The sequence below is a fragment of the Bufo bufo genome, chromosome 5, assembly GCF_905171765.1.
Source record: "Bufo bufo chromosome 5, aBufBuf1.1, whole genome shotgun sequence".
Lineage (NCBI taxonomy): Eukaryota > Metazoa > Chordata > Amphibia > Anura > Bufonidae > Bufo > Bufo bufo.
In genome coordinates, this window is record NC_053393.1 from 112,508,938 (window position 1) to 112,524,157 (window position 15,220).

Consider the following 15,220-nt stretch of genomic DNA (forward strand, 5'->3'; position numbering starts at 1 on the left):
CGCAGAGTGAAGGCAAAAGGGCCAACAAGTGCTAAGCATCTCTGGAAACTCCTTCAAGACTGTTGGAAGACCATTTCAGGGGACTACCTCTTGAAGCTCATCAAGAGAATGCCAAGAGGGTGCAAAGCAGTAATCAAAGCAAAAGGTGGCTACTTTGAAGAACCTAGAATATGACATATTTTCAGTTGTTTCACACTTGTTGGTTATGTATATAATTCCACTTGTGTTAATTCATAGTTTTGATGCCTTCATAGTCATGAAAATAAAGAAAACTCTTTGAATGAGAAGGTGTGTCCAAACTTTTGGTCTGTACTGTATACTAAGTTAGGGACTGCCGTCCAGTTGTCCCCTGTCATCAGGACTCGTGAGGCAAGTAGGCAGGGCCAGGGGTGAGGGTGGAGCGCAGTGGTCACTATCCTCCCCCCTGTGTGTGTGTGTACGTGACCGTTACAGATTAACAGGCCCCTAAACCGTTGACCGACCTTACTAAGAAAGGGGCGGATTTGGAGAATTGGTCTACTGAGGCCATTTCTTCATTTGAAAAATTGAAAAAGGCATTCAGTAGCGCTCCCATTCTGATCCAGCCTGATCAGGAGAGACCTTTTATTGTGGAGGTGGATGCGTCCGAGGACGGCGCAGGAGCAGTCCTTTCACAAGGTCCTGCTAGCCTCACTAATCTGAGACCATGTGCCTTCTTCTCCAGGAAATTCTCTCCCATGGAGAGAAACTACGACATAGGGAATAGGGAGCTGCTGGCCATTAAATGGGCATTTGAGGAGTGGAGACATTTTCTGGAGGGGGCAAGGCATTGTGTAACTGTTGTCACTGACCATAAAAACCTTATGTTTCTCGAGTCTGCTAAGAGGTTGAATCCCCGTCAAGCCAGATGGGCTCTGTTTTTTACTCGTTTTGATTTTTCTATTACGTTCAGGCCGGGAAGTAAAAATGTGAAGGCGGACGCTTCCATGCTTTTCAACCTACTGAGGTACCACCTGAATCCATCCTACCAGCAAAAATCTTCATAGCAGCTCTAACCCAGGATATCTCGGCTCGCATTAGGTCTGAACAACATCAGGCACCGGTATCCACCCCAACAGATAAGTTGTTTGTTCCCGTACAATTTCGTCTCCAGCTGTTGGGTGAGTGTCACGATTCTGCCTTTTGTGGACATCCGGGTGTTGAGGGCATTAAGGATCTGGTTTCTAGATCTTATTGGTGGCCCACTCTAACTAGGGATGTCAAGTCCTACGTGTCAGCCTGTGAGGTTTGTGCCAGGTCCAAGACACCTAGGACTCGCCCTGCTGGTAACCTACGACCCCTACCCATTCCCAGTAGACCCTGGTCCCATATCTCGATGGACTTTATAACTGACCTACCGCCGGCAGAGGGTAAGACTGTAGTTTGGGTAGTGGTCGATAGGTTTAGCAAGATGGTCCATTTCATTCCCCTGTCTAAACTCCCGAATACCAAAACCCTGGCGTCTATTTTTGTGAAAGAAATTGTTCGATTGCATGGTATCCCGGAAAATATTGTTTCTGACAGGGGTGTGCAGTTTGTGTCCAAATTCTGGAGGGCCTTCTGTCAAAAATGTCAAATTTCATTGTCTTTTTCCTCTGCCTACCACCCTGAGAGTAATGGACAGACTGAACGTCTTAATCAGTCTGTGGAACACTTCTTGAGGTTGTATGTTGCTGATGACCAGCAATTATGGGTGAAATTTCTTCCATTGGCTGAATTTGCTTTGAATAACCGTGTCAATTCTTCTGCTGGGGTTTCACCTTTCTTTTGTAACCATGGTTTTCATCCCCGTTTTCATTCTGGGTCATCCGTCTCCTCCTCTAACCCTGAGGCGGATAGGCTCTCCTCTGAACTGTGCACAGTTTGGGCCCGGGTTCAATCGAACTTAGAAAAGGCTCAAAGTTCTCAGAAACTCAAGGCCGATAGGAGACGTTTAAGGGGGGTGAATTTTCAGGTTGGGGATAAGGTATGGTTGTCCTCCAAGAATCTCTCTCTTAAGGCAGATTCTAAAAAGTTTGCTCCTTGTTTTATTGGACCATATAAGATCACGGAGATGATTAACCTGGTATCATTTAGGTTGGAGCTGCCCGAGTCCTTCCACATTCATAATGTGTTCCATAAATCCCTACTTAAAAAATATTTTGAACCGGTAGTACCATCGAAAGCCTCGCCTCTGCCGGTTCTTGTTAATGATGCTGTCGAGTATGTGGTGTCTAAAATAGTGGATGTCAGGAAGGTGCGTAATTCCTTGTAGTACCTGATTCACTGGAAGGGGTATGGACCTGAAGAGAGATCTTGGGTACCTGCCAGGGAGGTTCATGCTCCTAAACTTGTTTGAAAATTTCATTTAGAACACCCTGAAAGGCCATCGCCTGAAGTCTTGGGTCTGGTGGCCCCTCGTAAAAGGGGCGGTACTGTAACGGGGTGCCAAAGTGTACTGTAACGGGGTGCCTCGGTCTCCCATTAGCCGCAGACCTGCTGCTTAGCTTCGGGAGCGAGGATCTGTGTTTGATCTCGTTCCCAGGGCGGCTTTGCTAGCTGGGAGGCTCCCTGCTCCTAGGTCTGCCTTGAGCACCGAGCTGATCACTCGGTGCTCGACTGGTCGGTCTGTCGGTCATGTGACGCTGGCCACGTCACATGACCCTCACTCCCCACTATAAATACAGGCAGCCTGCTGGCCACAGGTTGCCTGTTAATTTAGGTTCCTGGCAGTTGTTGGATACCTGTGTACTTACCTGATCCTGTTCCCTGATGATCCTTTGCCTGCTCCTCCTGTACTGCGCATCCTTCCTGGTATATTGACCTTGGCTTCCACCTGACTATTCTTTGCGGACTCCTTTGGTACTTCTCGACTCTCCTGGTATTTATGACCCTGGCTTCTCCTGACCTTTCTTTGCTTATCCCTCTGTACTGCGTTGTCCTCTTGGTTTTGACCCGGTCCGTTCACTATCCGTTATTTGTCTTGTCTGTCCTTCCCGCACGTATACTAAGTTAGGGACTGCCGTCCAGTTGTCCCCTGTCATCAGGACTCGTGAGGCAAGTAGGCAGGGCCAGGGGTGAGGGTGGAGCGCAGTGGTCACTATCCTCCCCCCTGTGTGTGTGTGTACGTGACCGTTACACCTACACCTACATACACAGAAGATTTCTTTTGTTCATTCACTTTTATTTGGTTAATTTTATTTTTTTAAAGCATTCTTACTTTATACTTACTTATTTTTCCACACCTGCATAAAACTTTTGCACAGTACTGTAAATATATAAATGGCTCATACCAAAAATATGGTGAAAAGCTGTTCGATGTAAAATGCTTGCTGGGCTACACTGTTTGTATAGCTCTTAATTGCTACTATGGGAGTTATGGAAACAATGGCATGCTGGCCGCTTGACTGTTTCCGGCCACTCCAGGCCGGCGCTAACTGTGGGTTATTCCCATCTCAACCATTAAAGGCAACCTCTTTAATGCTAATGGGAATGTATAAAATTTTCCCACTTCACTTCCCGTCATCCACATTCCCTTCCATCCGTTGTTTGAACTTGATGGACATACATATTTTTTGAATTAAAAGATGCACTTTTTAGCAAGAACAAATCTTCGTAAAAAGTGCCTGCATCTTATAGTCTGCAGTCAGGGTGGTCCAGCAGTGCCAGACCTCCTTGACTACTTCCTTAATAATCCAGCAGAGTTTCATACAGCTCTTTGCTGTATCAGTGATAGCACTGTTTCTCTGCGCACTAACCTCTCTCCCTGCCTAACACTGGTCTGTGTGATCAGTACAGGCAGGCAGGAGAGGAGACTGATCTATCCTTCAGGACATGGAGAGGACTGTTAAAAACACAGCCCTCTCCATCCTGAAGGTCCCCAAGCTTCAGTAAATGGAGATGAAAGCTCAGAGTGACTGCAGTTTGAGGACCTTTGATGATGACCATTGACCCAGACCAGAAAGAGGAAAAATGTGAGTTTTTATTTAAAATGTGTGTGTGTTTGTGTGTGTGTGCAGCAGAGCTGTATGTGTGTTTTTGCAGCAAGGCTGTATCTGTGTGTGTCCAGCAGAGCTGTGTGTGTACATTATGTTTGTTTGTGTGTATGTATGAAGTGGGTGCTGCAGAATTGTGTGCATATAATGTGCGTGCTGCAGAGCTGTTTGTGTATATGTATAATGTAATGCTCATAGAGATTTAAAAAAAAAATAAAAAAATACTCTAACAGAACAAGCAAGGAGGGACACTACAGGGCAAAGACAGGAGGCACATTTACTTGTGTATATATTTAATGAGGTGACCACAGGCTCCATTGCTGTTTGTTACAGTGGTAAGCAGATGACACTAAGGTTAACAGAAGCTGGCCAAAACTTTTAACCCCCTCCACACTAGACCCCAAAGTTAGTGACCACCACTCCTCCACTTCAGTAAACCACCAGGGAAGTTTTTTTTTTTTTTTTTCATTTTCTGTTGTGCAAACTTTGGTTGTGTCTTATAGTCAGGTGCGTTTTCTAGTCTCAAAAATACGTTATGTCTTTTTTTCAACTGTAACTATGTAACTATGAACAGGTGAAAATGGTGCAATTTGCAGCAAATATACACTCACCTAAAGAATTATTAGGAACACCATACTAATACGGTGTTGGACCCCCTTTTGCCTTCAGAACTGCCTTAATTCTACGTGGCATTGATTCAACAAGGTGCTGATAGCATTCTTTAGAAATGTTGGCCCATATTGATAGGATAGCATCTTGCAGTTGATGGAGATTTGAGGGATGCACATCCAGGGCTCGAAGCTCCCGTTCCACCACATCCCAAAGATGCTCTATTGGGTTGAGATCTGGTGACTGTGGGGGCCATTTTAGTACAGTGAACTCACAGAAAACAATTTGAAATGATTCGAGCTTTGTGACATGGTGCATTATCCTGCTGGAAGTAGCCATCAGAGGATGGATACATGTTCTCATTCTGTTTACGCCAAATTCGGACTCTACCATTTGAACGTCTCAACAGAAATCGAGACTCATCAGACGAGGCAACATTTTTCCAGTCTTCAACAGTCCAATTTTGGTGAGCTTGTGCAAATTGTAGCCTCTTTTTCCTATTTGTAGTGGAGATGAGTGGTACCCGGTGGGGTCTTCTGCTGTTGTAGCCCATCCGCCTCAAGGTTGTGCGTGTTGTGGCTTCACAAATGCTTTGCTGCATACCTCGGTTGTAACGAGTGGTTATTTCAGTCAACGTTGCTCTTCTATCAGCTTGAATCAGTCGGCCCATTCTCCTCTGACCTCTAGCATCCACAAGGCATTTTTGCCCACAGGACTGCCGCATACTGGATGTTTTTCCCTTTTCACACCATTCTTTGTAAACCCTAGAAATGGTTGTGCGTGAAAATCCCAGTAACTGAGGTGATTGTGAAATACTCAGACCGGCCCGTCTGGCACCAACAACCATGCCACGCTCAAAATTGCTTAAATTACCTTTCTTTCCCATTCTGACATTCAGTTTGGAGTTCAGGAGATTGTCTTGACCAGGACCACACCCCTAAATGCATTGAAGCAACTGCCATGTGATTGGTTGACTAGATAATTGCATTAATGAGAAATAAAACAGGTGTTCCTAATAATTCTTTAGGTGAGTGTATATATCTGCTTACAGGAGGCCTAGATAACATTTCCTTCATGCAGACAGTAAAAAAAAGTGGTGAATGTATTAAGATGTGTACCCCTTAATAGATTTGTTGCAAATATCCACCATAGAGATCACAATCAGGTGATTATTTCTTTGTCCTTCTTTTTCTGACATACATAGGAATAAACTCTTAGGGGGAGATTTATCAAAACTGGTGAACGGAAACTGGCCTAATTGCCCATAGCGACCAATCAGATTCCACCTTTTAATTTTTCAGAGCTCCTTTGGAAAATGAAAGGTGGAATCTGATTGGTTGCTATGGGCAATTAGGCCAGTTTTCCTTTACACCAATTTTGATAAATGTCCCCCTTAGTCCATATTTGTGCTGATACCAGTGGACAGTAATGCTACCGTATGTCTTCAGTACACAGAGGAGAATTTCAGCATTTATGCAATAAACTGCATTTTCTATAAAACTTAAAGGGAACTTGTCATCAGCTTTATGCTGCCCATACTAACGGCAGCATAAAATAGTGACAGGTGAGTTGATTTCAGCAGTCTGTCATTTATAAGTTAAAAGTAAGTGGTTGCCGAGAACCAACATCACAATCAAGACTGGGCCTGGAAAAGGGTCCCGGACACCTGAGAAGAGTCCTGGTTATTCATGAATTCCCGCTCTCCCGCCCACCTGCTGATGATTGACCGTCTTCTACCTAGTTTTCTCTCTTTCTCTCTAGGAGAGAACTGCCAATCATCAGCAGATGGACGGGGAGAGCAGGAGAGCCAGAATAACCAGGACTCTTCTCAGGTAGATTTGACTCTTTTCCAGGCCTGGGCTGCAATGGTTATGATGCTGGTTCTCGGCAACCACTTACTTTTAGCTCATGAGTGACACACCGCTGACATCAGCATTTCTGTCACTATTTTATGCTGCTCTGAGTGAGGTCAGCGAAAAGTTGATGACGGGTTCCCTTTAAAGCACACCTGTCAGCAGTTTTGTAACTTTGAAACTGGCTGACCTGTTATATGTGCACTTGGCAGGTGAAGACATCTGTATTGGCCCCTTGTTCATATGTGTCTGCATTGCTGAGAAAAATTGTGTTTTAATATATGCAAATTAGCCTGTAGGAGCAACAGGGGCGTTGCCATTACACCTAGAAGCTTTGTTTTCTCTGCAACTGCTGCTCCCTGTGCACTTTAATAAATGTACAATGAATATGCTGTGCATGTAAAATTTAAGAAGACACACAAACATTACTTTGTCATGTGATGTCATACTTCTTGTGAAAACACTGTATCCCATACATAGCACAGTTTCATAATTTTATGGGTACTGCGGTTAGTGCCATGTCTGGTACTGTTTGTTGTAGAAATTAAATAAAAATTCTGGGTGACTATATAGTAACTGTCATTATTTCACATTAAAAAGGTTGTCTTATGAAAAATACTCTGCGCTTTTTAAACCAGCACCTGGATCTGAATACTTTTGTGATGGTATGTAATTAAAAATGTAGTCTAGCCACTACAGTCAGAATTATTAAATACTATCTATCTGTATAGCACCACCTGCTGCTTGCTCTCTTCCTTATTTCTCTGTCCACCCCAGTAACATCGTTGAGGTGGATGCACATACTCAGTTTCATCCCTAAACTGCCACCAGCCATGACTACTAGAAGCTGTGACAATTAGGCCCCTTAAAGACGAGCGAGTATTCCACGTAGGTGCAATGGGTGATGCGAACGCATTGCACCCGCACTGAATCTGGACCCATTCACTTCTATGGGGCTGTGCACATGAGCGGTGATTTTCACGCATCACTTGTGCGTTGCATGAAAATCGCAGCATGTTCTATATTCTGCATTTTTCACGCAACGCTGGCCCCATAGAAGTGAATGGGGCTGTGTGAAAATTGTTTGTAAACAATGTTGTTTGTAAACATTCCGTTTTCTATCAGGCGCGTGAAAAACTGATCAATGCGCATTTCACCTGCGCGATAAAAACTGAACAACTGAACGCAATCGCAGGCGAAACTGAATGAACTTGCTTGCAAAATTGCGCATTTTTCACTGAACGCGTCCGCAACACATCCAGACCTAATAGGGCCTTATAGGGAGAGAGCTGCAGTGAAAGGACGTGCCACCTGAGAATGGACATTGATAAAGGACACATCCCCTGATCTGCAGTAAAAAGGACATAACCCCTGAGCTGCCAGATTGAAATGAATGTATTGTAGAAATGAATAGAAGGAGCTCTGGATCATGTGATCAGAGGGCTGGTTCTAGCTCTGTTAGAAGAGATTGTCATGTACTATTTGATGTCTCATTTTCATTTTTTACATTAGTCATGGCCCCCCTTTAAATTCTGGCAATGTGTTCAGATGGTGGATTTGTTAGGATCCCTCACGATTTGCTGTGATCCATTATAATCCATTTTCATTCAATGATTCCTAGTAAGTCCATCAAGTTTCTGTTTTTTTACAGTTCATAAAGAAGAAAGATGTGGCGCTCACCACTGTAATATCCCAGTACTTTATTCATCCACTGAAACCAGACTGACAAACGTGTGAAATGCGATATGGGCAACAGCCGCTATGCGGCAATGGGCTTCGACAATGCGTTTTTTTTTGTTTTTTTTTACTATATAGACCAGGGATCAGCAATTAAGGCTACTTTCACATTAGCATTTTTGGCGGATCCGTCATGGATCTGCAAAAACGCTTCTGTTACAATAATACAACCGCGTGCATCCGTCTTGAACGGATCCGGTTGTATTATGTCTTATATAGCCAAGCCGTTTTCTATTGTGTCAGAGAAAACAGATCCGTCCCCATTGATTTACATTGTGTGTCAGGACGGATCCGTCTCGCTCCGCATCCCAGGACGGACAGAAAAGCGCTGCAGGCAGCGTTTTGGTGTCCGCCTCCAGAGCAGAATGGAGGCAGAACGGAGGCAAACTGATGAATTCTGAGCGGATCCTTTTCCATTCAGAATGCAGTAGGGCAAAACTGATCCGTTTTGGATCGCTTGTGAGAGCCCTGATCGGATCTCACAAACGGAAATCCAAAACGCTAGTGTGAAAGTAGCTTAACAGAAGTATGAACAAAGTTCTAATAAAACTTTCCCAGTAATAGTAAGGGCTCATTCACACGACCGTATGACTGAGTCCGCATCCGTTGCGCAATTTTGTGGAACGGGTGCGGACCCATTCATTTCAATGTGGCTGCAAAAGATGCAGACAGCACACCGTGTGCTGTCTGCATCCATTGTTCCGTTCCCCGGCCCCGCAAAAAATATATAGCATGTCCGGACAAGAATAGGCGTTTTCTATATAGCACTGGCACTTTTTGCGGAATGCACACGGCCGGTATCAGTGTTTTGCAGATCCGCAATTTGCGGACCGCAGAACATGGCACGGTCATGTGAATTCACTGTAAATGTGCAAGTCCTCCTGCACACGAGTGCTAGCGAACGCACATAAGATCCCCACTAATTTCTGTGGGGATTTCTGTGCTTTTCTGCACCATATCCGTACCAAAATCTGTCTTTGTTATGGATTGAATGTGGTTTTGCCGCAGATGTCACTCTTCATTGGAAAAAGGAGAAATCCGCAGCTAAAACCCCAAACATAATGAACATGCTGCAGATTTGGAAATCCTCACGGCAGGTCAATTTCCACACAGAAAAAATCTGCAAAGTATACATGAGGTTTTGTGTAATCTCATACACTTTACTGGTACTGCACTATGCGTCGGTTTTTACGCACAGGATTTTGTTCTGAAAAAACGTGCGTATTCCCTAATGTATGCAGCTGGCAGGTGCATAACTACCATAGCGGCAGACCATGCGACTGCTATGGGGCCCAGGGCAAGAGGGGGCCCAGTCCTTTTCTACTGGAGGTGAACACTTGGGCAGGACTCTACTCTCTAAAGGAACAACTATTAGCAAAAGACTTCATAAAAATAATATGTAATGTTTGTAACCTGGTGCAAAATATGTCAAATTTAGAGTATGAGAGTGGTCTGATTTTGAATAGATATATTTTAGGTATTAGGGAAGGGGGCAAGTATTTATCCGAACATGTGTGCTGCAGTGTTTTAGAGCTCTTGAGAAAGGCGGGATGTCGAAACCAGTTGGAATGTACTGGCATTGATGTGGCTTTAATGGTTTCAATGCTTCACATGCCCCCTGCTGGCTTTTTTAATGTGAGTAGAATAAACTGAGATTTTAATCACTTTCAATCAAAGGTGTTGTGCAAAGTTTTCTGGGTTCATCCTCCTGCAGTGTCTTGGCACAGAGAGAATCTGTGATTCTGTGACTATGGAGTATAGCTTGCTCTGCATTGGTAGCGCTGACTAAGTGTAGTGTACGGGAACTGTAATACCCGTCACTACCAAAGTGTCACTTGGTGTGCTGTCGTCCCTCCTTAATTATGGGGAAGTTGATATATGTCAGTTTTATAAAATGTCATGTAATGTAATGCATGTATTTCCCTGTTACTTGAAACTTGCATGTACAGGCCTGCTAGGGGTGTCATTCCAGCTTTTAGTCCTTAGAGGGAGCTAGGGAGCCCTAGTTTATATAAGGCCCAGTCAGGGAAGTAGAAGTCAGACGGAGTCTAGTGTCTGTAATCTACAGTTGGAGATTAGACAATGTCTGAGACAAGTCCAGGCCAGAAGCCTGCTGTCCAGGAGAAGATTCCCTCCTGAATTCCCATGTGCAGAAACAGGAATATGTTAGACCAAGAGCCTGAGGAACCTTTCAGAAGCTGAGAGAGACAGAGGCAAAAATCAGGAAAGCCAGAGGTACTCAGAAAGACAGAGGAGGTACTTATTAAAGCTATAGCCAAGGATATAAAGCCAGAAATAGGTTAATGGGCCTTGGTGAAGAATTGCTATATTCCAGGATCAGACAGAATTAGAGTGCAAGCTCCTGTGCTGCAAGTCCTGTGTTCAACACTCTGTAACTACCCTGCTGTAACTGAATTGCCTGCATCGACCGAATTGCAAAATCGACTGTATGCTAAGGAACTGCATTTCCATTATTGTCTCTGCTTGGAAAAACTACTAAAGTTGGAGTTCTGTTTTAATCCTACGTTTCCTCAATTTATTCCTGCATCCGCAAACGGCGTGCCACCGTTTACTTGGCACTGGCGTCACGAACTATTTCTACCTATACCTGCCCTTGCAGAGAGTCAGCTGTACCAGGTTAGTGTATATTGCACTACATCACCCAGAAACATCTAGTACACACAACTTGAGTACGCTGCACCTCTCTTTTGGCGTCACGAACAGGATTCGCACGCTTTATAGTGCAAGAAGCGTGAACTTTGTGCCTTATACAGTTGCCCTGTGACCAAAGTGACAAATTGCCTGTTTTATTCAAGTGGACTTTGTGGACTGAAAATCGTACCCAAAGTGTACCAAAAACCTCTAAAAAGCGCTGTGCAGTATTGCGCTATACAGAGGAAGAAAATCGCCGCATTGGAGTGTGGTTTTGTGGACTTTTTACAATCCTGCTTGCTGTCAGTGAACAGACAGCGTTTCTTGCTAAAAATGGCCGCTGAGCTTGCTGAATTTACTGCTGCGTCACCTTCATCCCGAAAAGGCGGGAAAAATTGGCGCCTTTCTGAGGAAAAAGCGGGAAGAAGGTCAAGGTCAGGCGCCACGGCTTATCTGGACATTTGCATGTCTGCCAGAATGGACACCGCCTTCCATATACTGGAATACCTGGGGGGCGGCCTCCCAGAGCAGTGGGAGGAGCTGGCTGCTGTAATTGACGCGACCCTATCGCTCTCCTCAGAAGGATCGAGCATGTTGGATAGTGAGCAGAGTGTTGCTGCAGCGTCCGCACCTGAAATTGCAAAGATGTCTGATGTTGGTGTAGAGCCAGAGGAGGCTCCACCGGCCTACGCTCCGGGACCGGAGCAACCCGCCTGCCGCCCAAGGGAGAAAGAACCCGAGCCCTACTATGGCTTGTGGAGGGACTTTTTCCAACCATCTTTCAAATGGTCCTCCCTGATGGCGGAGATCCGAGAGGCCGCTATCAAGCGGAATACAAAGACCAAAATCATCTATGAGGAACTAACCAAGACAATACATGAGAAGCATACGCACACCCAACCCCGCCTGGAAAGGAGAAAGGGAGTGGTGCTTTCATTTGACAAACCCGTGGCTACGGGTTTATTCAGGACTATCTAACTGGCAGAGACCTCTATGTTAATCGAAGGTCTGTCAAAAGAGACTACCTCCCTTCGTACCAGCACAGCCTCCGCGAGGGAGAGGAAGTGGAGTACACCCCTGCCGAGAGCCCATGAGGCCCTTATGCGACTGCTGTGACCCGTCCCAAACGAGCACCTGAGGACTGGGAGGCAGAAGAAAGAGAAGACTACTCTGGCTGCGAGCGGGAACCGGAACGCTCTCCAGAGCCGGCCCATCACGCCTTTCCGGAGCGGAGCTCCTTCATTGGGCCTAATGTCTTCTGGCAGCCAACCGTGTTGGAGAAATGGGTGAGCCCCTATCCTTCCCCCGAGCTGCCTCGTCGGGAGAAGACAATATCTGAGCTGGAACAGTTAAAAGGACTTAGTGCTACCTTTCAGAACATCCGGATGGGTCGGAGACCAGACGCATCGCCAGAACCTGCAGAGGCCGAGTCCGCGTCATCGGTGACTGTACCTGCGCCGGCGGCGCCAGCAGAGGACAGCGACTCCGACACAGAAAGCATCGGTGAGCAGATCGTCCGGCTGGAGGAGAAGTTGCGGGAGTTGCGCAAGACATACACCGCCAGGATCCAGACACCGCCGAGGAAGGATGAGGTAAGGGTGCCTGTCACCACCCGTAGACCGCCTTCTGTTGCCACCGCTCCGTCAGTGCCCCAGACCGGACCCGCGATTGCCGTAAACTGCTGCACCCAGAGCACCGGACCGCTTGCTGCGGCGGTGCCAAGCACGTCACACCCTGCAGTGATCATGCCAGGGCCGGCACGGTCCATCAGAGGGTTCACCCCTAGGCCTATGGGGCCAATACCTATTAGGGGCCCCTTTACCCTACAGCTGCCCCCTGACACAGTTATGTGGGCACATCCTCCTGTAGAGGACTACTACAGACGGTACTTGCCAGCGGAGCCAAGTGATTACAATATGTCACTGTGAATCAGCCTGCTAGGCCTTTGATTGATTTCATCAGAAGTTTGATGTTAACCCTTCCAGGACAGGAGTCCTACGTTTCCTGGTCCTTTGTTGCGGCTGCCAGTTTGTCCACGGCTCAGTGGTAGGTGTTGGCCACTGATATCACAAAGCTAACAAGGCCAAGTTTGTTTCCAGGACCTCCTGCCTGCTTTTGCTACCCCACGCCAAGTTGTGCCCGTTCCTTTTACCCTTAACCCCCTTTTCAGGTTGATCCGGGGTTTTACAGCACTTTTCTTGCTGTCATTTTATTGTGCAACTTCATACTAAGGAACCGTGCCCGGAGACAGACTCAAAAGTACCTGAGCCTCTGAGATTCTTACTCTTTTAAAAGTATTGTGCCCAGAGATGGACTCCACCGCATGAGAGCCTCTGTGATTTAATAAGAAATAACCTGGGTACGGACTCATGTTTGTTCTGTGAGCCTCCAAGAACTTTTATACTGTTTTACCATTTTCTACTGTTTTATCATGGACTTATTCATTGTCATGGACTATCCTGGTTATAATGTTACGCTGTGCCAGGTCAGCGCCCCCGTTCCATTCCTTATCCTGAGAGAAGAGAACGACGCCCCTTGTCACTACACTTCACTTTTGCCAATTGGACCTGATGTAAATGTAAATGCAGATGAATTACATGTATGTATGCCTGCATGTCTCTATTTTCTATTTCAGGTAGAGATTCCAGTTGGGAGACCCATGATGGAGTACGAGGTCGTACTCAGCTTAAAGCAGTGGGGTATGTAGTGTACGGGAACTGTAATACCCGTCACTACCAAAGTGTCACTTGGTGTGCTGTCGTCCCTCCTTAATTATGGTGAAGTTGATATATGTCAGTTTTATAAAATGTCATGTAATGTAATGCATGTATTTCCCTGTTACTTGAAACTTGCATGTACAGGCCTGCTAGGGGTGTCATTCCAGCTTTTAGTCCTTAGAGGGAGCTAGGGAGCCCTAGTTTATATAAGGCCCAGTCAGGGAAGTAGAAGTCAGACGGAGTCTAGTGTCTGTAATCTACAGTTGGAGATTAGACAATGTCTGAGACAAGTCCAGGCCAGAAGCCTGCTGTCCAGGAGAAGATTCCCTCCTGAATTCCCATGTGCAGAAACAGGAATATGTTAGACCAAGAGCCTGAGGAACCTTTCAGAAGCTGAGAGAGACAGAGGCAAAAATCAGGAAAGCCAGAGGTACTCAGAAAGACAGAGGAGGTACTTATTAAAGCTATAGCCAAGGATATAAAGCCAGAAATAGGTTAATGGGCCTTGGTGAAGAATTGCTATATTCCAGGATCAGACAGAATTAGAGTGCAAGCTCCTGTGCTGCAAGTCCTGTGTTCAACACTCTGTAACTACCCTGCTGTAACTGAATTGCCTGCATCGACCGAATTGCAAAATCGACTGTATGCTAAGGAACTGCATTTCCATTATTGTCTCTGCTTGGAAAAACTACTAAAGTTGGAGTTCTGTTTTAATCCTACGTTTCCTCAATTTATTCCTGCATCCGCAAACGGCGTGCCACCCTTTACTTGGCACTGGCGTCACAAACTATTTCTACCTATACCTGCCCTTGCAGAGAGTCAGCTGTACCAGGTTAGTGTATATTGCACTACATCACCCAGAAACACCTAGTACACACAACTTGAGTACGCTGCATAAGCACAGAAAATCCCTGTCACCCAACATGTTCCAGAGGTAGGACAGTATACTACAGAGAAACATACACCAGGGTGAGAGTGAAAATATCACGAATGGTGTTGCAGAAAGCTGGAACTTATAAATAAACATCTGACTGGCTTGATCCCAAACTAAGGAGCATATGGGTGAGCCCTATAAAACCCCTAGAGCTCTCCCTGACTGCTATGCCCATGCAAAGATCTTTATGGTAGAGGATTGCATGTCCACGTACCTTATACTAACTGACACCTGAAAACCCTATAATAGTGAGGGGACACGACCACCGGCTCCCTGCACTTAATACGGACGGAGTCAGGGTTACCTACAATCAAGCCAGCAAGTAAACACAAATAAAGGAAACAGACTTATCTGAGGAATCAGGAGAAGGAGCATCCATCAGTGAACAACTCATCCAGGAAGAAGTATAAACCGCAAAGTGAGGCAGTATGGGAGGGAATATAAAGGGAAACAATCAGTGCAAATAGATGACAGCTGGGAGAAGGAAAGGAGATGACAAAGTGAAACCAAAACAAAGAACATCATGCAAGAGGTAGCGAAGAACGTCTAACAGACCTTCTCACAGAGCTGGTGGTGAGAGAAATGCTGTTCATTTGTGACCGACACTTATGGTGCCAGAAGGTAGTAAGAAAGACTACCCATACGCCAAGAAGAGTGTGAAAAGGAATTCTTGCCAGTTTATCATTTATTCAGCTCCGAAACTTTCTTTTCATTTTATTGCCTTGT

At 45.6% G+C, this 15,220-nt stretch overlaps 1 protein-coding gene across 1 annotated transcript in view; it reads right to left on the reverse strand.

Annotated features, from left to right (window-relative positions):
* The window catches only part of CPA6 (carboxypeptidase A6), a 241,128-nt gene that overhangs the window by 182,749 nt on the left and 43,159 nt on the right, over positions 1-15,220 (reverse strand). The gene's annotated exons all lie outside the window — the stretch shown is intronic.